The sequence below is a fragment of the Strix uralensis genome, chromosome 4, assembly GCF_047716275.1.
Source record: "Strix uralensis isolate ZFMK-TIS-50842 chromosome 4, bStrUra1, whole genome shotgun sequence".
Taxonomy (NCBI): domain Eukaryota; kingdom Metazoa; phylum Chordata; class Aves; order Strigiformes; family Strigidae; genus Strix; species Strix uralensis.
The window spans coordinates 62773980-62800681 of NC_133975.1; the positions used below are offsets into that span (position 1 = coordinate 62773980).

At 41.8% G+C, this 26702-nt stretch overlaps 1 protein-coding gene across 1 annotated transcript in view; it reads right to left on the minus strand.

The window, feature by feature from the left end:
- ADGRL3 (adhesion G protein-coupled receptor L3) overlaps nucleotides 1-26702 on the minus strand; it is a 514733-nt gene that overhangs the window by 332276 nt on the left and 155755 nt on the right. The window contains exon 3 of the mRNA XM_074866987.1: nucleotides 8089-8213. The gene's annotated coding sequence lies outside the window, so the exon portion shown is untranslated. The remainder of the gene's footprint in view (nucleotides 1-8088; nucleotides 8214-26702) is intronic.

The following is a 26702-nucleotide window of genomic DNA, read 5'->3' on the forward strand; positions in this document are numbered from 1 at the left end:
TCTGCTAAGACCTTTCACTCCCCTTTGCATTTCTCCTATGTTTCCGCTTCTGAGGCTAACACCAAGATACCAGGCAGTGGGATCAGTAATTAATGGTTTGGGAGCATGTCTGCTGATGATATGCCTAAAAGTCTCTTTATCTCCCCATTTGAGGTGCCCTGTATGGCTTTTAATCACTGAATCTGGACCAGGCTTTGAACCCAAGTAGAGCCTAAAAGTCACCCTCACCCTATAGCTACTTCCATATAGTGACTGCAGACACTTACTCCTAGTCGAATACCGCTCCGCAGTTATTCACTGTAGGATTAAAAATAATGGTCTTGTCCATCCCACACACTTACAGGAAAGCACACGGAAAATCTGAATCCATGCTTGAATAGAAGCTCTTACTCATTTAATCGGAGAAAGTATTCCAGCTTCCCATCATTTTAATCTCTCAAGAAGGGGCTAGATGGCTACAGTGACTCAAACTTGGCAGGAAAAACACAACTATACAAAGTTAAACCATGGCATCAGTTTGAGACTTAGCTCTCTGCTGACTTTAAAATGATGATAAAATATGAGGAATTGAAGAGTACTTTGCATATCTGTTTTGAACTCCCTAGACTCTGCAGCCTTCACAGCACTGGTCTAATTAAAAATCTCTCCAAAAAATCTCTGATCAACAGAAGTTATTCTTCTCTGAGCAGAGAAGCTGTTTTTGCCAACTTTTGTTCTTACCCAAAACCCAGTTTGAGCCAAAAAGCTATATCAAAAACTGTGCTGCATGCCATTGTGATGTGGGTATATTTCTGAAACTCTGGCATGACAAAGTGGCCTTTGTTTTGCCTCCTATCTTTGCTGATCAACTAAATCAAACCCTGCATTGTTCAGAACCAAAGTCTACAAGGAAGCTGCATTTTTTTCTGATAAACATATCTGCTTGTACTGCCAAGATTTTTTCTCCTGCTCTACTCTCCTCCGCAGTCTATCCCTGTAATTCGTTCACTCCAAATGTAACATTTAATTTCCAAAGCTTTTTCTCAGCTCTGTAACTGGGGTGACTAAAAAGCCCAAGGTCAATATGCAGTCAAGTGACTTCTTTATAGACATCCTTGAAATTAAAACTTTGCTCGAGCTGCGACTAAATCAGAATGGTCACTGATAATATTTAAAGCCTGTTTTCCAAAGGGGGAGAAAACTCGTGAATATTTTAAATCATACGTTCTAAACAGCGATCAAGTTTTCCATTTATATTTTAGGAAGCTACCAGTACACACCAAACTACACCACTGGCCATTACTTATGAATGCTTCTTCTACAGCATCTTCTGTAGTTTTAGAAGTGAGAAGCTTTTTCACTACAAAATTTGAGAAGGCATACAGAGACGTGGGAAGGCTGTCCCAGCTCAGGTACACTTCCCTGAAGCAAAAACTCAGGCAGGCAGTGAAGGAGTGGAGGTTTGTTTTCTGATTTTTATTTGTTTAAGCTGAATCAAGTTCTCGTTAATCTAAATCTCTTAGAGATAACATTAAGGTGCAGTAAAAGGTTTTTGGATGTAAACTGAAGAAGCCACAAATTAATTATGCTACCTATCCCAGAGAAGGGATGATTGTCAACAAAATAGTTACACAGTGGTCTTTAAAACTGTTTTTATCTGTCTATATATTCCTGCATGAGAGGATTCAAGGATTTTTTCTATGGTCTCATGGGCTGGGGCTGAATGAACAAAAGGATTCACCCGCCCTCTGCAGAGTCCAAATACTAATTTTGGGAACTAATGCCTTGCAACCACCAGAACCACAAATAAATGTTTTATCCTACTAGAAAGAGCACTATCCAGTCAAAAAGCTCCAGTGCAAAACAGAGATGATAGGAGTAGCTCAGCATTATGCACCATTTACTCTGGTTGTAAATCTGGCCCAATATTCCAAGCCCTACTTTCCTTTCTGCCAGAGTAGAACAAGCCAGGGACACAACCTGTCAGGTTGTGTCTGCGCACCCTGGCTGGTACAGCCTTGCCCCTAAGCCTGCTCCTACAAAGACTTCAACCTCTTAAGCTTAAACTCATGCACAAATCTTAACAAATCCACAATGTGTCTGGAGAAATGCCAAAGCTGTTTAATAACATGGGGCACCACTATATTAACCAAACACATTGTAATGCTACAAAATTCTGGGTGGTTTTGTATTTCATTCAATCAAATAATCATAATCTGCTTGTGAACTGGATATCTGCTGGGGAACAGCTAGATAGGAAACTACTGGAAGAACCCTTTTTCTTAAGTCACACAACCCCTCTCAAGCAGCATTATGAGATGCAGAAAGAGGCCTGCAAAACAAAATTAACTTAATCTTTGGATTCCCTCCAGGTAAAGTACAGCCAAAGAGAGAAACTGGAGCACATATCTGTGAACTATTCAATGCAGAGTGTTACATTTATTGATGCAAGAAGGGGATACACTATCAGAGTGAAAAATTTAAGGCTTACACTTGACCTAAGGGGTTTGGAAACAAACCACAAAGACAACACAGCCTGCATTGATTTAAAAGAAAAGTTCTTCTGCTCACTGACCTTTCTGCCCATAGGGCTGCCCCCGACACCCTCACAGTCTGATCTGCTGCCAAGCGTCACCCAAACCTGATTTGCATGCTGGCAGTTCCCAAAAATCCAACTCAAAGCGGTACTGACAGAATAGGAGAAAGCCAAAGGAAACTAAGGCCTCGTGATGAAGAGATGAGCAGTGAAGTATTCGTCAAGGCGTTGTTCATAAAAGAGCATTATAGATACACTGACAAACTCAACGTCTACCCAAGTCTGTTCTGCAGCAGTTGATGTCAAGCAGCACATGGAGCATTTTCTGAGCTCATCTGTCAACGGTCTACAAGGAGGGTGAAAAAGAAAAGGAAACCAGTTCATCTGGTGAGTGAACAGATAGGCTGAATTCAAAGTAGAATTTAGAGCAGCACAAGCCAAACCTGTCAGAAATCCACTTAATTACTGCCTTCCTCCAAACATGAGCATTTGCACCTGCACAAAGCTGGACACTACCCTTCTCACATGGCAAAAGCTGCCTGCCTTCCTCAGGTATCTAGCATTTTCCAGAGAGTGGGGGTATGGCCACAGGAGGTGCAAGAGTGTTTTACAAGGGGGCTCATTAGCAAAAGCCAGATAGAAATGCCCTCTTTTTCTTATCCAGTCTTACTTGCTGCAATTTTCTCCCCACCCCTGAAAGTGTGCAGAGTAAAACCAGCTTAAATCAGTGATGCAAGGATTACTCTATATTTCTTAATAGAAAAGATTCCTGCACTTATCTCCTCCTTTGGCAGAAGTTGCTTACTAAGTAGAAAATAAGAGACATGTTTCAAACAACTATTGATTAAACCCACTATTTACAAGGGGGAAAGTTTGGAAGTAATTAAACTCCTTGAAGCTGATGGGCCAAGCTAGATCACCATTCTCAGCATCTGCTACTGGAGACAGTTTATTCCAATGTTTTCAGAATTTCACTGAAAGGGAAGAGAAATAACCCAAGCAAGGAAAAAGATAGCATGCAATCTGCAAAAGTAAATTAACTGCAATTTAATGTTAGAAAATTTCTTTTAAGTAAAAGAATGACCTGCATGGCCACTCCCATTATAAATGGCTAAACAAAAGAATTGCTCCAATACATCTGGTCATCAGTTGTCTGAAAAACACATTTTTTCATTTATTTTTTGCAACATTACTGAAAAAGTTTTGTCCCTCCTATCTCTTTACAACTTTACCCTATTTCAAAACATTTTCCCTGTCAGGTACTCAGGATGTAGCTCCACAGTCACTCTGCAGTGGCAGCAACACAACCTGCCACATAAAACGTCATGCAGACATAACTGACGGTATAACACAGGGGGAGCAGGACAGAAGCAGGCTGCACTCCTGGCATTTCAATGGAACCACATGCACTTTCAACTCCTAGCCACTCGCTTAAGTTACCACTACAGGGACGTGGTTATTTATGGGCAGATTTTAGCATAAGCATTTTTAATAAGTCAGGAACATGTTTCTGAGACACATAAATTGAATTGTCTGTAAACTTTTATCTGTGTCTGCATTTATCCCAGGAGAAGTTTCATGCTATACTGCAAATGCTCATAAAGTCAGAGTTCTCACAGAGTTCAGGAAAACAGGCTATTGTTTCTCAAAACATCAAGTGGCAGCCATGGCTTTTGGCTCTTCATTTCAGGTTTTAAGTTTGCTAGATGATTTTCACTGTGAGAGACACAGTGAGTCTTCTTAGGGTAAGTGGACACACCAACTTGAGGTTCAACCTGCTCACATCTATGTCCTCTTTCTGTATCACAGACCCTGCTCCCATTCTTTCTCATGTCTCTCCTTCTGAGTTCACAGCCCCAGCAAACTCCTCAAACCTCTCACCCCATATGCACAAAACTATTTTCAAGTCCCTATTTCCAAACAAGGTTTAAAATGAGCACTTGGGCCACTGCCCCTAATTGCACATTGCTGTATATTAACATTCATTTCATCTACGTACTCTTTGAAAACCTAAGACCATTCTCCCATTTACTTCCCCTTTACATCTTACATAGCACTCTGAGAAGTAATTTGAAAAACCTTAAAAGCAAGCAACAAAGGCAACGTCTAATAAATTTGTGTTCACCCTAGATTCTCAGGTATCACTGCAGTGCTACTTACACTCCCCCTGAGAGGAGCAGACGAGGCAGCAAGGAACCAGCTCAAACCAAGCCTCATCAACCACTGGTTTAGGCTATAATTCAAAGTGACAAAGAACTCTAAATGTACTATGGGATTCGCTGCAAAATAACTCTCAAGCGTTAACTGAGTTAATTCATTTCAGATTAATCAAGCCTTTGATAAGAGCACACCTGAACACAAACCAGCTGAATATAGTAGCTTTTTTTTTTTTCTTCCTGTGTAGGTGAAATGAAGGCTTTTGTGCTTTTCCAAAGGTCAAAAGGGGAACTTAAGCTATCAGCTGGCTTATTGGTTTTCCCATTCAATCCAGGATCAAAGCAATTCCAGCAGAAAATGATAACCAAACTAAAAGTGAAGCTACTCACACATCTTGTGACTTCACATGAGATGACAGGGGAAGGAACAGAGAGAAAAGGAAGAGTCTTGGAAACATGGTCCAGAAGCTTAGAAAGGTTGTACTGAATCATATGCATGAATATCACAGCTACTGAATGCTCCAGCCTTTCTTTAAGTGCTTACTGGTTATCCTCAGCAATATACTTCATTACAGATTTAAAAGAGGAAGGCACTTCATTCACAAGGTCCCTACATGTACGCAAATATATGATAACACATGCAAAATTTCAAAAGGTGCAGAGTATCATCTCAGGATGTGGTAAAATATGCAAATGTTTGTATTGCATTACCACCCCTAGGATCAGCAGGATTTCTGAAAACTGATTAGGAAAAACTTGGTACTCTCACTGGTTAAGCACCACCTGCTAAAGCAGCTCTCAGCTGGCAAGAAGCAAGTCAGCCTCCCCACCACTCCAAACCCCATCAGGGGAAAAACCCTACAAGTCTTGGGAAAAGCTAAGTAGCTCTTTGAGCAAGCTGCATAGCACCGTAAACTTCTGACTACCTGAAACAATCCTATTTCATCATCGTATACAGCAATTATTACAACAGTGTTCTGCAAATTTTTGGGGAAGTGTTAATGTCCTTCTCAAAAATTTATTATACCTATGTAATACACCACCTTTCTCAAATGTTTTAGTTAGTAGCACATCTTTATAGAGGGAAAATAATACACAGGCAAGCACTCCTCACAGTATTGCCAACAGTTATGATTTCACTGCAAAACTCTCAGTATGTGGCAGCTCCTTGCAATAATGAAAATTTCAGCTTTCAAGTAAATTTCTCCTTACAGAGAAGAGCTGAAAAATAGGACCCAAATGCAGCTCAGAGGCTTAGTAAACCAGTGGTAAATAAACATAACTCAACATATTTATTTGATTTGAAATTCGCATGACTTTTAATCAAATGTCAATTTTTTCTGTGAATGATTCATGATGTTGAAAGCCTGGGTTTGACAATACTCTCGCAATGCTTATTTGCATTCCACAGAGCCTTTGGCAATTCTTCTGTGACAAATAAAACATGTGTGGTGTGTGCATTGAAAATGGAGACAAGCTTATCGCCAGGGTCAGCATAATTTTAACTTCCCTTTGCTACCATTAGCAGAGGCTGTATTTCGAGGGATCACCTCTTCCATACATACGGCCCCATTTATTCAAGTGTCTTACCATGGCTGTAATTGTGACAGCACAGATTTTGCATTGGGTCTTGCTTTAACCTGAGGAAGTGACAGCCTTTAAGGAGAAAATTAGCCAAAGGAAATGACAGAAAATTCCAGGAGAGTTCAACTAGTGCATCTTTAAGTGAAGTGTGATATTGGGACCAGATGAGGAATACTCATTAATGCATCTGGATGCAGCCTTTAAAATAATTTTCAATATTCATTTATCTATCCCCTATCTCTCCCTTCCCGCACTGTCTCCTTCATACCACCTCTAATTTTCTTCCTTTCTTCTTTCTGTCCAGAAAGGACCCCTTTAACTTACATTGCCCAAAATTGTTCAGCAGCTGCAGATATAGAGGGAGAGAAGAGTTTAGTGCCATTTGCCATCACAGCAAGATTGGGTTTTGAGAGTGGGTTTTCTTCCTGTGGGGTATAGGGGAATGCAGGTGGGGGCCATTTCTCATTTCCCAGCAGCTCATCAGGAGGCAGCCCAAATCCCACATGGGTGGCCTCCACCTCCCCATACATCAGCCAGGAACAAGAGGATTGTACACAGGCCTTCAGAGCTGTTCACTCTCCAAAAGTGGCATATGCCAGAGAAGAATCTTACTTGCAAAGACAATGGTGAACCCTTTTTTGTGGTTCCTGCAATTCAGAGAAGGGGGAAGGGACTGCCTTATGTCCACCTCTTGGCACACTCCTTTGCAGCCCAGTTGGCCCCAGAGCGCTTTGGATATGAAGGTTAAACAGCAGAGTTAAAGACATCAACAGCTACAAAGAATTGAGTGCTGCTGAGCTGAAGCAGAAAGCCTGGCCTCTACGATGGCTTCTTTCACAGGGCCCACAGCAGCAAGGACCTGACAGACAGCAACACGTGCACCAAAATACCAGGGTCACAACTGCATCTGTCACACGAAGGAGTACTTTTTGACAACGCTGGATTTCCTCAGCCTTACTCCAGCTCCAGTCACTACTTGCACATGTGCAGTAATAAAAAAGGGAAAGAGTACCCCCTCACTGAGCAAATGCAGTGAAAACAGCAGCAAAGCTGTAATCTATTTCCTATCTGTAAAACATGTCTCAAGCACCTTTTTATTCTGCTCTTGCTTACTATTCCTTTCACAAATGGATGGTAACAGATATTACTTGTTTTGTACTAAGAAAGTGTAATTTCCTTCACTTTTTGGGCCGATTAGGAAATTAACAGGCAGTATAAGCAAGGTTAAGTGCTTTTCCTGTTTAAAATGTACTGCTCTTGAAAGAATTAGAGTAACAAGAGATCACCTACACACACAACTCTGAACACACACCACACACAAACAAAAATCACTGGCAAACGAGATTAATCACAAAAGCCAGGTGAATAACATATTTTTACAAGAAAGTTATCTACGAAAAAGTTAAGTTTAATTGTCTTCCAGAACTGTTATGATGTAATAAATGTCTATTAATGTTTAGCAGCAAATTGTGTTTTAATGATCATTGCTATTTTTGGCTGGTGGGTGACATGTAGTTTAAATATAAACCAGATTTATGTTTTACACCAGGATGACTTTCTCAGACGACTCTCCTTGACTTAACCTCTTCACACCCCACAAGACATTTAATATAATTTTATTTCTAATAGACTGTGAGCCAATAGGATCATATTTGCTACTACTGATGTTTTCAATGAGAAATAAAATCAATGAGGTTTATGCTGAAGATAAGTGTAAGTGATTAGTTAAGTGTAAGTGGCTTGGAAAATATTAGGAGGGTTACATTATTCAACCAAATGATGCAAATTAAGAAAAAGTCTGTATAGAAGTAAGATTTATTAAAAGCTCCTGACCTTGCTGTGTTGGAGAAATCTTAGCTAAGATTTGTTCTTTGGGGACACTCTCAGAAATTATCATTAGCAGGTGAGAAACTTTGTCGCATTTTTCAACACAAGCAGTCAACCTTAAGTTTTCATACCTACAATGAAAACAAACAGAAAAAATCTTCTTCATAGACCTAGAGACAATAGAGCAGCCCAGTGGGTTGCTAGGAGAAAAAACAAAGAGCACTTGATGTAGTATAAAAAGAGCAGGAAAGTGAGGCAAAACCAGTCCATAGACTGACTGGGAAAGCAGGACAATAACACAGAAGCAGCATTCTACATCATAAAAAAGAGACATGCAAGCGGAAGAATAAATGTTGCATCTAAATTTCTAGGTGTGGTATTTTCCAATGAGCTACATACACAGGAATAATAGAAAAAGCAAGAGGCCAAATAACAGAACAAAAAGTATTTACTGTTCCTTACAGCAAATGTAAGTGTAGTAATAACAAAGAGCCTGTTTTTTCACATTTTAGCACACTAATGATTTCTGTTGTACATTAATCAAGAGTCCAGACTCTCTGATCCTGGGGTGTGGGGGGGGGTGGGGGGGTGGGGGTGAAAATAAAAAAGAAAATAAAAGACATTTAATTATTGCACTCATTTTCTGCACAGATACTTTTGTTATTATTTATATTCTGCTAACAGAGGTCACCATCTAACCCAAAGCCTAGTTATGAAAGGTCCTGGGCATTCTCACATAAAAACACAGCTTCCCTCCCTCATATTATGCAATCAACAAAGAATGGGAGGAAGACACTCTCTTGCAGAGAATAGAGGTGTAAAGAGATAGTGGCTGGTGATTTCCATGTGTGCCCTTCAACTCTGAAACCAAGCTTTAGCCAGCAAGTGGACTATTTCCAGCTAACTTCCATAACAAGCGGTAAATACTCAACATTTCCTTAATCCCTGCAGGACCAGCCCTACCAATAAAAGCAACTGGACCCAGTCCAATCTCTGACAAAAAGATTTCCACCCCCTCCACAGCGATTTGCAGATACCTTACCTTTGTCCCTCTCCGAAGGAGTACTTTGGAGATTTTTTAGGTTAGCAGTGAACCCAGTCTGTTTCCAAGCTACTACTTTAGTACAGAAACTCAATTAGCAAACTGGATAGCAAAGCTCCTGTCAAACCTTACAGAAATGAGGTAATATCTTCAGCATCCTTCTTACTGCCTTCACAACATTGGAGGACAAGACTAACCAATCTTGTACAAAATGCTGCTAAACCCCTCTCCAGTGAAAACATGAGGGCTCAGCTGTGTGTGAAGGTACTGTGGTATTACCCCAAGCCAGCAGTCCCCCCTCCAAGACAAGCTGTCTGACTGCAACATCTTTGGTCTCCTTCCTAATGAGGAGCATCATACAACTATACACAACAGTGATTTGCAGTCCAAAGGGGCCACTGCATGACAGCTGAAAGTCAACTCTTCTCTTGGTGCTACAAAGGAAACATTTAATACTAGAAACTCTGGATGGATAAAATATTTATATAATACAGATCACATAAATTTCTCTTTTCCCTTTTGAAGTGAAACAAAGGCCAGATATTTCCAGCTGAAACTACAAGAGAGATCTTAACTAAACAGAACATTTAAGCCCAGCTGGAATTTTATCAGCTCACAGACGAAGCCTCCACTCTTGCATTGCAACCTGGCATCATAAAGACCAACATAGTGACCACTTCTTCTCCAAAGGGACTGGCCCCCTAATTCTGGCAAAAGGTATTTTTAGAGACAAAATACTTGCTTTCTGCAAAAGAAAAGCAAGTTTTGCAAAATAAGATCTTACTCCAGGAAGTATATGTGCTTTTTACAGGGTACTATAAAATCTCTAAACAATAAAACGTTTGGGTGGGTGAAAGGCTAAAATTAATTAATTCCTTGAGTGGTTTCCTGCAGAAATTAATTGCGAGGACAATCAGGACAAACGTGCTTTTTAAGAGAATTGTCTTGGGCAGCTGAGTAAGGAATGCAAGACACTTGCCCTGTTTTCATGCCTCATAGCAACCAGCCAAAAGAGAAAATACACCCGTTTTGAAATTTGCCAGTCTTAGATGTGCAAATGTGCCTGCCTTGGTAAGCCTCAAATTAAACACATTTCTTAATGGCCTATTATATAGTAACAGTCACTGAAAAATCCACAGGAAAACTGAAGGCAGTTCTTGCCACAGAAGGTTATCTAAAGTTCCAGAAAATGATGCAGTATCATGGAAGGAAGGAACGGGGAGGTGGGGAGCACGGGCGGCAGCGGAACCCAAACCAAACCCTGAAACCTTCTTACCTTCTCAGTGCCTCTTTCCCCAAGTAAACCTAATCCTACTTTCCTGCTTGACTCCCCCTAAAATTAAGGGATGGAAATTAGTCTTTTAGATAAATTGTTGCAGGACTGGAGTGACTGTATTCAACAACAATGCTCTCATTTGTAGTTTGCCAAACTGAAACAATTAAAAAAGTAAAATGTTATGGAAGTTAAGTACACACTGAACTTAAAATAATCAAGAAAACAGTGTAAACATGTCAGTCACAGGCATCTGGCAAAATCAAATACAGTCAAACTGAAATGGGATGGCTGTACCACTGAGACTCTGCAATGAACTTAATTACTCAGTTTCCATTATTTCTAAGAAAACAGTAAACAGTCTTATTTCCATATTCCCCAAGTATAATAGTTGTAAAATTTGCAGTAACACCTTTATTTGTGGTGGTACATATAAAGCATGTAAGTCCACTTCTGATTTTACTCTTAATGTAGTGCTTCCACCTAGAAAAAGCAAGATGTCTTGGTAGTTGAGAAGAATCATCTAATTGTAGCGATCACATTCAATTCCAAACAAGAAATTAAGCACCTCTGGCAACTATAAGGCAAGATAATCAATCTGATGTATGGGCCTGTCTCTTGCGATATTTTGCAAGGGACTCTATAAATACCAAAATGTAGCTATGTTTGATACGCAAGATGAGTTTGGGGGAAGGAAGGAGGAGAATTTTGATATCTCCTGAAATGTTCCTTGTGAAAGGAAGACCACATTTCTCATCCTCTGCAGGAGAGGGTTTCAAAAGCACTGCTCTAATGCTAACTTATCTGAGGTCACTGGCAAAATCCCACTGATTTCTGTAGGAAGAAGCACAACCAAGAGAGGGCCTTTGAAAACATTACCCTAAGCCTAGCAAGCAGCAAGTAAAACCTTTGTTATTTAAGGTCATAGCTGGAAGTGGAACTGCAATAGAGTATTTCATTCAATCATCTGAAAAGCCATTCATGGTAAACAACAAGTGACTACTTTTTACTACATCTTTACTTTGACTTATTTTACTGTAAGGGTAAGCACTCTAGTTTATAAAACAAGGGGATAAACGACAAAGAGAAATCAGCCCTAAACATTTTGCTAAAGCAATCACTCGTTTGTTCATTTTGTTCTCCCTATAAGGGAGATTCACAAGGCTAGAGCAGGAATACTGGGCTTCGAAAGTAACCAAAATTGGCAAATTGTGCCGAAAGATAGATAGTGTCATTGTTTAGCACTTGGCACCAGTGTGGATCTGAGCAAGCAAGAACACAGATCGCCTGTGATGGGAAATCTATCAGATGTAACAGAGCCAACTGATGGCTAAAAGTCTAACATTAAGATCCTTTCATCCACTGCTTACCTTACATTTATAGAACTTTCACTTCCAAAGCAAAGAGACCCCAAAGAGGCAATGTCTGAATTGAAAGAAAACTGTATTTCAGCTAAGAGGAAGGTCAGGACCCGTTGATCCAAACTGACCATCAACAAAAAGAGCAATACCTAGAATTAATTTCCTCCAAAGTATCATTTTTCCATTCAGGCTTTGCCTGGACTGTAATAGAAACAGGGAGGGAACACTTGAGAGTCTTCTGAGACCAAGAGGGGTAGGTTGCTTCCTGACATCGGTGTCCCTTCTGATCACACAATTTAACACTGCCTTTACCCAGAGTAAATGTTCAGTGCAAATGCAGCCAGTGTAATTCAGCAGTGTATCATACACAAGCCTGCAGACCAAGATCCCAGCCAGAGCTGTCTCATTATGGAATAAAACAGAAATAGCACTCATAAATCAGATGCGATCACCAGTAACAGTTTAGCATCAAACACTTCAGAAATCTACAGGTATAAACCAAAGCACTGCATGCCAGTAGATTTCAGACTGTATATAGCTTTAGGGTGAGAGAGTAGGGAGAGCCCATGTGGGACACACTTTGCTATCAGAACTTTATCAAGGAATTTATGCATGATTTCCTCCTCCTACATTAGGAATTAAACCCACTGATGTGGGGCTCAGATCAGCAGAGTGAAGGACAGGTGGGTGGGGGGAACCCAAACAAGCACCTTCTTACAACTTCAGTCACAGCTAGAGGGAGACAGCAATGCTGGGCAAAGAGAAGTCCACTAATGTCAGAGGTTGAGTCTTCACCTGTGAGGAGTCTTGAGTTCCAGAGTCACATATTGGCAGCGGGCAACAAAAATGCCTTTTCATGGCAATCAGGCTGGGAAACATCCAGGAATTTCCTTCCCATTTACAACTGCCCTTCTTTTTAAAAACCCTCCCATTTTGAGACAAACACTGTCCACTCAAACACAAGAAAATTAGGTGCTTTTATAAGCCTGAAGTCTTTACAAGCCACATGACCTGAAGAGGAAGGAGGCAAGGAAATCCAGGTTACCCAGCAAGAGAGCTGAATTTCACTCTGAGGCACCAGAGGCCCTTGGCTGACATGACTGGGGGATGGCAGGAACTTTTCAACCAACCTGCACATGTCAGGGATATCCTGGAAAAGTTACCTTCACCTCTTCTTTAAGAATTAGAATTATGTAAACTCTTCTACACAACAGCAGAAGACATAGATTTGCTGTTGCCCCAGCATTGCTGATCAAAATGACATTTTTCTGACTTTTTTTCTGAATTTTATGTTTTCCTTAAAAGATTTCCTGAAAAATAATCAATTTCAGTATTTTTGAAATTAGTTTTTCCTATTACCCAGTTAGAAATTACTTTTTCTGGTAATGTTTCACTTCGTGGCATTTTGTTTTAAGAAACTAAGGTGCTCTTAACAGAAAATATTTCAGTTGTGTTGAAATATTCTGGCTGATACAAGATTTTGATTTAAAAAAAGTCAGTTTGCTGGAGAAAACAGTACTTCCCAGATTTTTTTTCCTCATCAAAATCTCCAACAAAGTGATTTTTTTCTCTACTCAATGGAGATGTGTGCAATGTGATGACTCAGATCACTGTTGCATTAAATGGTCAGACCACTGAGCAGCCTACTATGAGCTGAGAGGAGAACCAGAGGGAATCACCATTCTTCGGCAAGTGAAGGCTGGTGCTGGAAGGCCCTCCATGAGCCCATTTTCCCCATCATATTTCTGTTATGCTTCCCTCACCAAAAAGGCAAATCCTTTCTCCCCCATCCTCCTCCAATGCAAAATTCACATACATTTTCAAGTGCGCTTTTTCCTACTACCAAATATACTTCAGCTTGTGTACCCTTCACCTCTTAAATACCCAGAACTTCCAACCTGCTGGGCTCAGTCCCAAACCCACTGCCTTTTTCCCCAGAAATGCTGCCTTTCACCACTGTAGGTAAAAACAAGACTGAGGGGAGAAGTACAGACCAGCACATCACAGAAAGCTAACGGGTGGAGAATAGTGGAGAACACAGATCTCCCCAGAATTATATTTTCCTTATTGATTAATTAGAAGAAGTTAGCCACAATTAAACCAGAACAGGTAGTCAAACAGTGGGTCTACTCCCTGGTGGCACACTCACCAGTACCAGCAATAAGGATTAATGCAACGTGTTCTTTTGTCCATCCCTACCAACTTCAGCATTACTCAGGAAAAAAAGCAGGGAGTAGGGAAAAGAAGCAAGAGAGCGAAGCACATTCCAGAATTGCCATCCTCAAGTGCCGCACAATCAGTTCAAGCACTTACCTCTGCAAGACTCTCTTGCATTTCAGCTCCCTCTACGTACTTTAGTTTCCTACCTGCCTTGAAACACATTCACTAATGTTTAGCTTTCAAAGAAGCGAGGTGCGAGACTAAAGTGTTCTTTCACTGATCTTTCTCTGACCTAATCTAGGTCTTGCTATTCTCATCTACAAATGACTGGTACTGGAGAGGCAGCATCAGAGTCTTCCCTACTATGCATGGCAGCGTTGTCCAAGCGAACACTATAGACCTGAAAAGCTCATGTCAGGAATAATTGGAATTAAAGCTCAGGGTTGTCTGTTAAAAAAAGAAAAGAAATGAAAATAAAAAAGGGTTGAATCCTGAATTAGTTGGCATAGTACTTTTGATCCATAGGACCTCCTTGTGCCTTCCTCTCCGCAGCGTTACACTACCTTTCCTTGTAAAAACAGCCAGCACCTTTGATTCATTTGTGAATACTAATCTTCCAGTCAGCAGCAGGATTTTATCCAGTTTAAGTGAGAATGGTTCACCCTATCTAATGAAGCCATTGTCACATGTATAATTTCAGGGAATACCTGCAGTCCACACTTCAAGACTAAGCCTTCTCATAGCCCTTCAGCATCTCTACATCTCATCACTGTAATTTAAACTGGCAAAGTTCCTGTGAAATGCAGCAAGCCCCAACTCTTAAAACATGTTCCTCTGTCTTCTTAACCAAACAGCATCTGAAAAGGTTTTTCCTTGTTAAGCAAAAGGACAAAAAGGAATACTGAGGAACACCACAGCATGGTTATCAGAGGCAGGACAGAAATGATCACAGGGATAACCAGCAAAGCAAGAGCTCATCTTCACAAAGCCAATAATTGTGTCTGGGAGGCTAGCAACTCCAAAGGCAGCCTGCATGAAAATCACTGTGAACTGAAAACATGCAACTTGTCTCTCTGTGGTGTAAAGCAAAGCTATGCTATAGCGACAGTGAGAAAACTAAATCAATACTGTTCAGGGCCAATATTGGTAAGCCGCTAACCAAACCAGCAGCAATGTGAACCTATTGATTCTGTAGACCTATACTTCCACACTGTTTTCCTCACCTTCTGAAACATTTCTATCACCTTGCAAAATGGAAAACCAGAGACCGAAACTCCTAATTAATACCTCCTAAAAACCTAAGTCACACTTAGATAATTACAAGAACCCTTGGTAGCATGTTCTGCATTATAAGTTTGTCAAAATACGTTAAGAACAAAAATTGTCTTTTAAATTATTCTGCTGCGGATTTATCAGGCTGAACACTTAGTTATGACAACCTCAGGCAACTCAGCCAGGCTACCTGGATGGGTTTGTGACACGCTCTGCCTGACTGAAAAGTGCTCCTGCTGAGCACATGGGAGTGCAGACAAAGGATATCACTATGCGGGGACAAAAACAGGTAAAATTAATGCATGGACTTATTTTAACATGCATCCACAGATGGAAAAGCCTGTCAACCACTAGAGACTCATATGTCCCCGTCTTCCTTCCCAGCCAGGTGAAAGGCTTCTGGGAACACACTTTCCTTCCCCTCCCTCCCCACTGCTCCTCCAGTCTCAGGGTAAAACCGCGGCAGGATTAGAAAATAGCTGGGGGATAAACACATCAGTAAAACAGTAAATACCAGCTAGACAGCTATGAGGGTCAGGAGATGTTCAGGAAGATTACAAGTTCAAAGACCACAGTGGCAGCAAGTACTGACAGATAAAGTGTATTTCTCCTGAAAAAATATATGCAAGTTGCATACATATATATCGTACATATAGACAATTTTTCATATAAAATTTTAAAATCATTTGTAGTCTTAAGTTATTTTTTAAAAAGGCCTGGAACATGAAGGGCTACATCAGTTACTAGTGCTTTCCTGCTGCAGAGTGCATCCCCACAGGGTGCTGGGGAGGATGCCTTCAACATAGTGTCAGAGGTCTCCAAAGGGATTTAACAAGTGGAGATTTGGGGGTTTTAGCAGAAGTAGCAAGGGTAGGAAGGGGCTGCAGAGGTCCCACACACCTCCCGAGCGAGTGGCATCTTGGGGAAGACCTGCCTGGTCACTGCGGCTGCCAGCCCCAGCCCTGCTCCCTCCCCTCATGGGGGACAGGACAGAGGCCCTGGCAGGGGCAGCACCACCTCAGGGCACTCAGACCAGCTCTTTGGGGGCCACCAGCCCCAGGCGGTGTGGGGCCTCCCTCCCCAGGCCTCACCACCAGGGCCCCTGGGCCCCACGACAACCCCTGACCCCAAGGCCTCACTTCCATGGCCCCCAAGCAGCAACTTGCCTCCTTCCCGCCCCTTCTCAGAGTCCACAGTGACCAGCTGGCCCACAGCACAAAACAGTTGTACTCACTGGTGCCCCTCTGTGGAAACCAGCACGGAGGCTCCTGGCCACCCAGGAGAAGAGACGCAGATCCCCAGTACTGCTCTCAGACCCCAGTCCAGGACATATCAGGTGTACCAAGAGGCCATTAAACTGCTAATATAGCTTTTAGGCTAGGCAAGTTAGGAATAACGTCTTGCAGAAGACTCATCATCTGAGATTGAGTGCCTCAAAACCATTGGAGAGTCCCAAAGTGTCACAGCAGGCCAAAAAACATGGTGAGAACACAGCTGCTGTCCTTCACCAGGTCAAGAGGCGAGGCTGCATTTAAGAAGTCAACCAACACCTACAGAAGTACTCTAAAAACAATCCAGCCTTTGCAAAAGGTAGCCCAAGGTCTACACTGCTTCTCCCTCTCCTCCAAAATAATCAGATTTTAAACATACCCGTCAGAAAAATGGTCCAGCCATTAACAGTACCTGTTTCTTCTGTGCATCAGTAAAAGATGTAGTGCTACAGAGACTAAATGGGACTTACAGAAAAGAAGCCATAAATCTTTGTCAGCCTCTCAGAAATGAACACTTAATACAACTGGCTTGGAGTATTTCACTTCTCGCTCAGCTGAGGTACCAATTATGGTACCACTATGATAAATTTTAATCGTTGTTAATGGCTCCCCCAATTTATATTACCCCCTCTCTGCAATAATGAGCTATGCTCAAAGTCTCATGATTCAAATACTTCCTCTTCTCAGCTGAATAAAGCAATCTTTGGGATTTCAACCTATAATACTGCTGACCTATTCAAAGACATATGAAAGGACTCCAGACAGTTGGACATACAGGAAGTTTAGGTCAGAAAGTACAGTTACAACCCAGCCAGCAGTCATTTGTTTCCCTCTTCTTGCCCCTATTTCTACTCCTGTGCTCCCTTGCTTCTTCCCTACCTCACTCCCCAGTGCTTTAATTTTCTTATCAGCAGGCAAATACTTTCCTTTCATATTGTAGAAGTCAGTGTAAAACCAACATGTTATTTAGGTCCACGAACGCAGAGTTGACTACTAAATGTCCACCACCCCTCTAGTTAGTAGCTAGAACTAATTTAACAAGCAGTTTTACAATCTCAAAAGGGGGAACACGTTGCATGCTAACAAGCAGCCTCCTCGCTTCTACAAAACTCAACACAAATCTAGTCTCCTGATCCCAGTACTGCAAAGGAAACCAATGATTCAGGCTCAAAGTAGAACCAACTAGAGATAATATGATGGAAGCATTATCATTTAGCATAGACACCACTTCCAAAGCAACAGTGAAGGGGCTCAGTCACAATGTGCAGAGACTCCGGTAGCCTGGGCACTGACGTTCTCCAAGACGAGATCAAGGGTCATGCAGCAGTGTTAAAAACAGTAAATGAAAACATCTTGAAGAAATTCCCTGTCCCACCTAAGTCAGGGAACTCACTACCACAAGAGGGTGATGAAGCCAATTCACAAAAGCATCAGATGTTTATATCCCAGCCCCTAATCCTCAACAGCTCACAAAATCCTTATGACCAGGTTATCCTGAAACCATTTATCAGCCTATCTGGCAATCTCTTTGCTGCTTAGGATCTAAAGAAATGAGAGGAAAGTCACACACAGACCTTGTCTCACATTTGTTGCAACAGCAAGTGGGTAACATGGGTGCAAAACATATTTTGACTAGCTTTTGCCATCAGCCCCTGAGAAATTATAAAAAAGTCATCCATGCAAGACTTGTCTATGATAATGACTAAAAATAAACAAATAAGCAAGTATTTATTTATTTTTCTCTCCTCTCTATCCATCCTATCAACTACCTATATTCTTTCCTGGCTAGTTCTAGATTTTTTCTTAAAGTTCTTTCCTGCTGTGTACCAAGAACATGGGAATTTAAAGCAAAAGCCACTTTCAAAACTGTTTTTATTCCTGAAGATGCAGTGGGTTCAAGCCACAGTGCATCCCATATCAGATGTCTTCAGACTATCTGGCTGTCTGAGCTCCAAAACTACAAAGAGAATTCACTGATAAATATCCCCAGTGCCCTCTCTGCATGAGAAAAGCTATCTTCATACCCAGAAGATCCTAACTGTCCTCCACAATGCACCCTCCCTCCATAAGCAGCAAAATCTTCCTTACAACAAAGTTGTGCTCATGAGCAGTTTTATCTTTCGCAGAGCATTGGATGATGCTGTGACAGCAGGTACCTTCTGTGCTCTGAAGCCCTGCAGGGCTTTGGTTATGAAGAAGCACCACCTTATTCTGCGTGTATGGGGCCAATTTCAGGGTTGGATCATGGCAGCGGCTGTGTAGGGAACAGTCCCATGAAACACAGCAACACATTTCATGAGGGATTTCCTTTTTACTCTCTGCCTACAAACTGTGCCATATGGAGAGCTGGCAAAAGGGAGAGGACAGATGTCTGGAGACATTATAGTTACTATGTTAACTGCCTGTAAGTTTATTCATCAAAAGGTGATCACCCTTTGTGCTGGTAAGAATTTATTTTAACTTTCTTTGCAGCTTTGAGAGGTTGACAGCAAATCACTATTACACAGTTCTCAAAAAGCACCAAGTGATTTGCAGCCTGATTAAAAAGCAAAACCTACAAAGGCATAACACAACTAAAAGGTGACACAGCAGCAGAAAAGAAGATGAACGGAAGCTCTCTCTGTAGCCAGGCAGGCTCTGTACAGGTTTGCAAACCCACATACAACACTGGCCCAGGCTGGATGTCACAGGGACGTATAGCTATACAAGCAAAAAAAGTACTGCTATACCAAAGAGAACCTTCTTTCTTTTCATTCAGAAAAGGGAAAGTTTGGAGCACTTGAACAAGCACAACAAAAACACTCCCTCGTTTTAAAAGAGGGACTTGGATATGTATGCTGTAAGAAAAAAACCACCACAGAAGCTATTCACTTTCCAGCAGCGTTTCACAGAGAGAGCGCTCCCATGGGATGTCCTTTGATTCAACTTGGAGTTCATTTCCTGTGGACTAGGGAGGGCATTAAATGCTCACATGGTTCTTGGAAATAAGAAAACAAAATTGGAAGACTCAATAATTTAGAAAATCTCTTTCAACAGTAAATTTGCTTTTGGAGTTTGCATCCTGTAAACAATACTTCCTGCAGAGAGGTAGCCATCAGCCATATGAATCTGCAGTCTCACAAGCTGAAGATGGAAGTGAGGATTCAGCTCACAGATGAGCACAAAGCCCAAAACTTGTCACACTGTTTGGAGGAGCATCAGAGATACAAAACAAAGTCAGCTTCATCCAACTCCAACTGATGTGAGGCTAAGGGGAAGCTACCCTAGCATCACCTTCACCTGAGCTGGATGAATTGCAGTAGTGAAACCACAGACATTCAGTCAGAGACAACGGAGAAGGGAGAAGTTAACTATTTGTTTTCCCTGGGAAGGCATGTTCTAGAGAGAACCCTGCAACACTACTCACAACTGAGAAATGTCAGAAAACAGGTGATGGAGTAAGCTGACAAAAGGGGAGGAAGCTGGTGGCATTTTCTTCAGGTTGGCTACCAACATAACTACGACCTGGACAATCTGGGTCAATGGGCTGAGGCCAATTGTATGAGGCTCAACAAAGCTAAGTCCCAGGTCCTGCACTTGGGTCATAACACCCCCATGCAATGCTACAGGCTTGGGGAAGAGTGGCTGGAAAGCTGCCTGGTGGAAAAGGGCCTGGGGGTGTTGGTCGACAGCCAAATGAATATGAGCCAGCAGTGTGCCCAGGTGGCCAAGGGGGCCATTAGCATCCTGGCTTGTATCAGAAACAGTGCAGCCAGCAGGACTAGTGAAGTGATCGTCCCCCTGTACTAGGCACTGGTGAGGCCACACCTTAACTACTGTGTTCAGCTTTGGGCCCATCACTACAGACCACATCACATCCAAAGAAGAGCAATGAGGCTGGTGAAGGGTCTAAAGAACAAGTCCTGTGAGGAGCAGCTGAGGGAACTGGGGTTGTTTAGTCTGGGAAAAAGGAGACTCAGGGGAGACCTTATGTCATGGTTTAACTCCAGCCAGCAACTAAGCACCATACAGCTGCTCACTCACTCCTCCCTGCTCCCCTGGGGAATGGGAAGGAGAATTAGGAAAAAAGTAAAACTCATGGGTTGAGATAAGAACAGGTTAATAATTAAATAAAATATAATAACAATAATAAAATATAATAATAGTAATGAATATAAGAAAAAAGAGAGACGTAAAGACCCAAGAAAAGACAAGTGATGCACAATGCAATTACTCACCACCTGCTGACTGACACCCAAGAAGCAATCTGGCCCCAGCCAACTCCCCCCAGTTTATATACTGGGTATGACATTCTATGGTATGGAATATCCCTTTAGATAGTTTGGGTCAGCTCTCCTGGCCATGCTCCCTTCCAGCTTCTTGTGTATCTGCTCGCTGGCAGAGCATGGAAAACTGAAAAATCCTTGACTTACGATAAGTGCTACTTAGCAACAACTAAAACATCAGTGTGTTATCAACATTATTCTCACACTAAATCCAAAACACAGCACTATACCAGCTACTAGGAAGAAAATTAACTCTATCCCAGCCCAAACCAAGTCACCTTATCGCTGTCTACAAGTACCTGAAAGGAGGTTGTAGCAAGGTGGCTGTTGGTCTCTCTTCCCAGTGAGAAATAGGATGAGTGGAAATGGCCTCAAGTTGCACCAGAGAAGGTTTAGATTGGGTAATTAGGAAAAATTTCTTCACAGAAAGAGTTTTCAAGCATTGGAACAGGCTGCCCAGGGAGGTGGTTGAGTCACCATTCCTGGAGGTATTTAAAAGAGGTGTGGATGGGGCCATGGTTTAGTGGGGGACTTGGCAGTGTTAGGTTTATGGTTGGACTCGATCTTAAAGGTCTTTTCCAACCTACATGATTCTATGCAAAGAGGCTGCTCTTCAGCATAGCACACATAACCAGCATCTTCACCAAACCACTGTTAAAGTGTTATAAACTTTTACCTAGTCCAAGTATAGGCTGTAGAAGACAGTGCAATAAAAAGGTTGCCTCTGTAGAAACAGCCTTCATTAAGTCAGAGGTGTAAGAACTTTAAAAAAAAAAAAAGAAAAAAGAAAGAAAAAAGAAAAAGGAAGAAAAAAAGTAAAAAGTGAAGCAGTGAAGCATCCATTCTTTATATAAGTACCAGTGTATCTTGTCACTTTCTACAATGTAGAAATGATTGCCCCCCTCCTTGGAAGGTTTTATTATTTACAGTGGAGGGGGAAAACAACCGGAAACCACACTAGCAGTTCAGAGAAACAAGAGTTGTGAGGTTCTCAAGATAAAACATCATTTGCCAGTCTATCCTCAATTTCTTCTGGCACTTGATGACACTGCCTGCCTGTTTTTTCCACCAAAATTCAGGTCAGCCACTGTCCCTCCTTCACAGTGTCACAGCCGCTCTGAAAATACACATCAAAGCATTAGCTAAAAAAGCAAACTGCCAGGCACCACTGCAATGCAGGTCAAGCACATGAACACTTTTCTTTTTTGCCTGTGCAAAAGGCCATGCTTATTCCCCCCAGAACACAAATCCCAGCCACCTGTGAGGAGGCAGATACAGCAGGCAAGCAAAAGCTGCCATCCCACTGCCCCACATGGTGATGCTCTCTGTTAGCATGGAGGTGGGAAATAACATGTCATCTCCCATAGCAGCTCACTTGAACAGGCGGAGGGGATGGTCAGCACACACTGAGCAACAGCACTCACACACACACACCCCCCTTTCTCATCCCGACTGCCAGCCTTCACAGCCCATAAACGTGCAGTGATCTTCCCAAGGCTCTTGACACAAGAGGGTTGTTAAACAGGTGCTTCTCTGAAGGAAAGAACTTAAGAGCAAATCAGAGACTATGATAATGAACTGTTCACAAGGGCTTTATCTCCACAGGGAATGGATTTGTTGGTTTTAAACTCTCAGCCAGCAGATGATGAAACACCTCTCCCCAGGGTTTACTGACCAGCAGTAAACAGTGTGCATGTATGCATGCATGATTGGGTTTTTTTTAAGCTCATATTACTTTAAGGCAGGTTTTAGAGGAACCCAGCATACATTGCACCTAATGCAGGAACAACTGAGTAACAAATGCAAGATCAAATTTCATGACTTATCTTTTTTTACCTGCTGCAATGCCTCCACTCACCTGCTTATATATCAGCACAGAGAAGCATGAACACAGAACAGGAACAAAAAGAATTTGCAGTATCAAAGGGCCAGGTTCCAGGAGCTGGCACCTCCATGCCTGATGCTGGGCCAAAAAACCCTCAAAAACCCAAAACCAAAAAACAAACAATCACGATGGGGCAAATACAGCCTGTTACCTTCACTCTCTGTTCTTTCTCCACAGTGCTATTCCCTAATGCACTTGACTTGCTTCTGTTTTTCAGACTACTGCTCTCTAATATTACTGTTCTTTGCCTCAAAAATTGGGAATTTTTTTAAAGGAGAAAAAGAATATACACACACATCCCCCTTAAGGACGGACTGGATTGTTCTTTACCTTGTAGTTTTTTCAGGTGTGGAGAGGAAGGGGAGATGTTTCCCCTTACCAGAGAGCTCTCTGAATTGTTGATTTTTTTTTTTGTTCACTCCACAGCTCAGAGACCAAATCAGAAGCTGCTTTTTCATGCAGTAATGGGACTGAACGAGCTGATATTTCAAGATACCAAATACAGAGAGTTTCACAATGAAACTGCTGGAAGAGGCAATTCTGAACAGTCGTTTTCAGTGGCTTGCTCAACCAACAGTCACCGCTCCTGCGAGTAAAAGCACAACATGTCTTCCCCAGCCACCATCCTCTCTTGTGAGCGTATGACAGAGACTCTGAGCTTCCACAACAAAGCCAGAGGAACCCTCTGCTCTCTTAAGCAGCAGCTCATTAAACTGTGCTCAAGGCCAAAAGGGCCAATACACCCAAGTACCAGAAAACTGCCTTAGAGAGGCAAGGATTTAGCCTGAGTAGACATTCTTTCATCATTTTCAAGTGCTGTGTTGCGGTCTCATCCAAACTGCACTCTGCACAATAGAGAAGTACTGATGGATATGAATAAACGGGGAACTGATGCCTAGCTGCAAACACGAAACATTAACTTTATCTTGGCCATCATAGATTTTTTAATTAGAATAATAAATTTTAACAATAAAAAGCCCTATTTCCCGAGACCAAATTGCTTCTACTATAATTAAAGGAAGACTGTGGGAATCGGGCCAAAATAAGACTAGAGATGGTCTGCAAGCAGGACAAAACTCTGCATCTGACAACATATCTGTAAAACCAGCATTACCACTGTACTGTCCCAAATACTGTGCTCTGAAACAAGTTATATCACATTCCCTCGTAAATCTGTACACACACTTAATTCCACAGTAAGCAGGACATAGCTCTCACAGGAGAGCAAGCTATCTCTAATTATTTCATATACCCTTTAGGACAACAGCAAACGTGTGCCCGTAGACCATGATGTATCGGCACAGGGTATATCACAGAAATTTGCCCATGAATCAGGTATCTAGCTGTAGGTACAGCCTCCGTGAGAAAGCACACCTTAAATTTCCAATTCAAGAACTGCACTCAGCAAGAGTGGTGCAAAATCCTAAATCAGTCCCCTTCTCTGATCTGCAACTCTTTCCTCCCTCAGCTTATTTTGGTTACTTGTATAAGCAGCAGACAGCTCTCACAACAGCTGCACCCTGTGTATATCACTACTAACAGAATTGGTTTATAAAAGTATTATAGATTCACCATATATAAAAAAAACAGTTCTAAACAGCCACACACCTTATCTTTATTAAAAAAAACAAACAGTATAGTATCACATTTAAAAGTCACTTGGGAGAGAAGGTGAGTACTCAAAGCAGGCACACACTGCTGCCCTACGGCCCATGCATCCAAAAGGTTTGCATTTTACTGCAAGTAACTAGAAGACCAAAAGCAGCCCTGAATGATTAGTGGACAAAGCACCTCAATTAAAGAACTGAAGCTTCAACAAAAAAGATGAGGGATGAAGAAAAAAAAAAAAACAAAACACAACAAAAACATACGCATTAAAATTATTTGTAAGAAGTACAGGGATGATAGCCAGAGAAGCAAGAGCCCAGCACTGCCCACCTTCAGACATACTGTTTGCACAGGGACTGTTGGAGGCTGTGCTAAGGGAAGAAGAGGGATAGTGTGCCTCAACGTGGCTATGTTCAGAGATATCCAAGAGTTACATATAACAACATATTCTTGAGTACAAACAAGGGTAGGGATAACAGCAATACTTAAGACTACCTAAAACTCAAGGCTACAGGGATCCAGAGAGAAGCACCTTGGAAAATCAAAGAATTGTGACATGCTGGAGGTTAAAGTGGATGAGCTAATGGTCTCTCCTAGCTGTAAAAACCCATTAATAGCCAAATCCAAAATTCCAGGCAAATAATCTCCATCACTTACATATTATAAAACAAGCCATCAAGGCACACAATGGTTTTGAAGATGGAAACACAGGAAAAATGGGGAGGGCAACAGAGGAAGTCACCAGCTCTCAAGTAACCCACTAGATTACAGCTCCCCTTACTCTACAGGCACCTTGCTTTGAGTTTATTCCAAATTCAGATTACCTTCCACTATTTCTGCTCCATTTTTAAGTCCCTCAGAACACACACACTGCCAAGATCCCATTGATTTCAACGAAACAGTCTATGGAGAGAGGGGAAGGTCGGTGCTGCTAAAACCCTCGGCTTTGGGAATCTTCCAGGAGGAAGCACAACTACACCAAATTTCTTCCTACTTGTGGCAGTCATGTTGTTAAAAACACTGCTTGTGTTTGTGCCATGTTATAAGGCCCCTCTGAGAGGAGGAAAGACAGGTCAACAGGATTGTTTAATTTGGACTCAATAGCTACAGAAGAGAGCAACCCTGCTGGAACTGGTTCATTCTTGGGGGCTGAGTTACAGTCACCATTATTTCAGCCCCCTGGAGAGCTCAGCAGGCCAGAATACAAATTAAAAGATTATAAATAGCACTGAGCAAGGGTTTTTGTTACCCTCTTTGATGCAGCACTGTGCTGACTGACCTGCATTCAGGTTTCACCAGGAATCTGAAATTCAGCTCAAGCCTCCAAGAAAGTTCAGGAAAGTCTCAGCACCACCCCAGTGAGGGCTGTGACTTGGGATAACCCCCTCACCTTTTTCTCATGATTCCAGAGAAATATTTACAACTTCAATCCAGATGTAAGTGCTTCTCACCACTTACAGTGCTAAAACTTGTAGGTTTGGTTTAAGGTCACTCTTCTAATGGAGAGCATGTTCTAGTTTACTTACAAGCCTCAAAATGACTCACTGGTCTTTCAGAAAAGGACTTCAGACCATTAAAAGAGAACCGGTCAACCACAATTAAAAGATTTTTTTTATTATTTTTTTTCAAGCCTTCCAGTTGCAAACCAAAATGCCTTCCCTATAATAATTTCAGTCAAATGAAGACTTCAGCCCTGGCTCAAAGCCCCGCTGCCCTAGGTGGTATAACTTCAAGTAGCCAGAATGACACCTTCTACCTCAAAAAGCTCACAATTTCCACATAAAACAACTGACAGCTGATGGCAGGACACCAAATAAACTATAGTGACTAATCCTGCTTTTACAAAAAGAGAGGTCTTCAGAATAACAGACCATTTTGCAGGACTGGGGTCTTCACAGTCCCAACTCATTTCAAGTATGGCAAGCATCAGTATAGCAAATTTGAATTCATAGTCATGAACTCACCAGTTTCTAGCAAAAAGGAAACAAAACAAGCAAGACAGCTGAAACCTTATCAATTTATAGGTAAGACAAATGCTAAAACCAGACTTCTTAATACAGTGTTTCCCAGACCAGAGGGGAGGGTTCCTTGCTCTTCATCCTCCCCTGCAGAGTTTGTGCAGAAGAGCTGTGAAAAGTGACTGGTCTGAACAAAGGGATCTTTCACAATTATCCAGAAGCCTTTAGAAAAGGCTGATGTTAAATGTCACATTTTATGCTGCTATCTCACAGGCCTCAAGGAAGAATGGAGCTTATGTCAGGTCAGTATTTGTTTTTCCTTCTGCAGAGATGCACACTTCAGTGTGAAGGCTTCTCTCGAAAGATACATTTCTTGAACAAGACAGCAGTATGAAAAGGAGAATGCTTTGAAGATCCCTCTCCCCCTTTTAATTACAGAGTTTTAATATAACACTTGGGGTAATAAAACCAGATTATTCCACCAATATTCAAGCTGAGCAGGGTTTAGCACACAAAAGCTCTCAC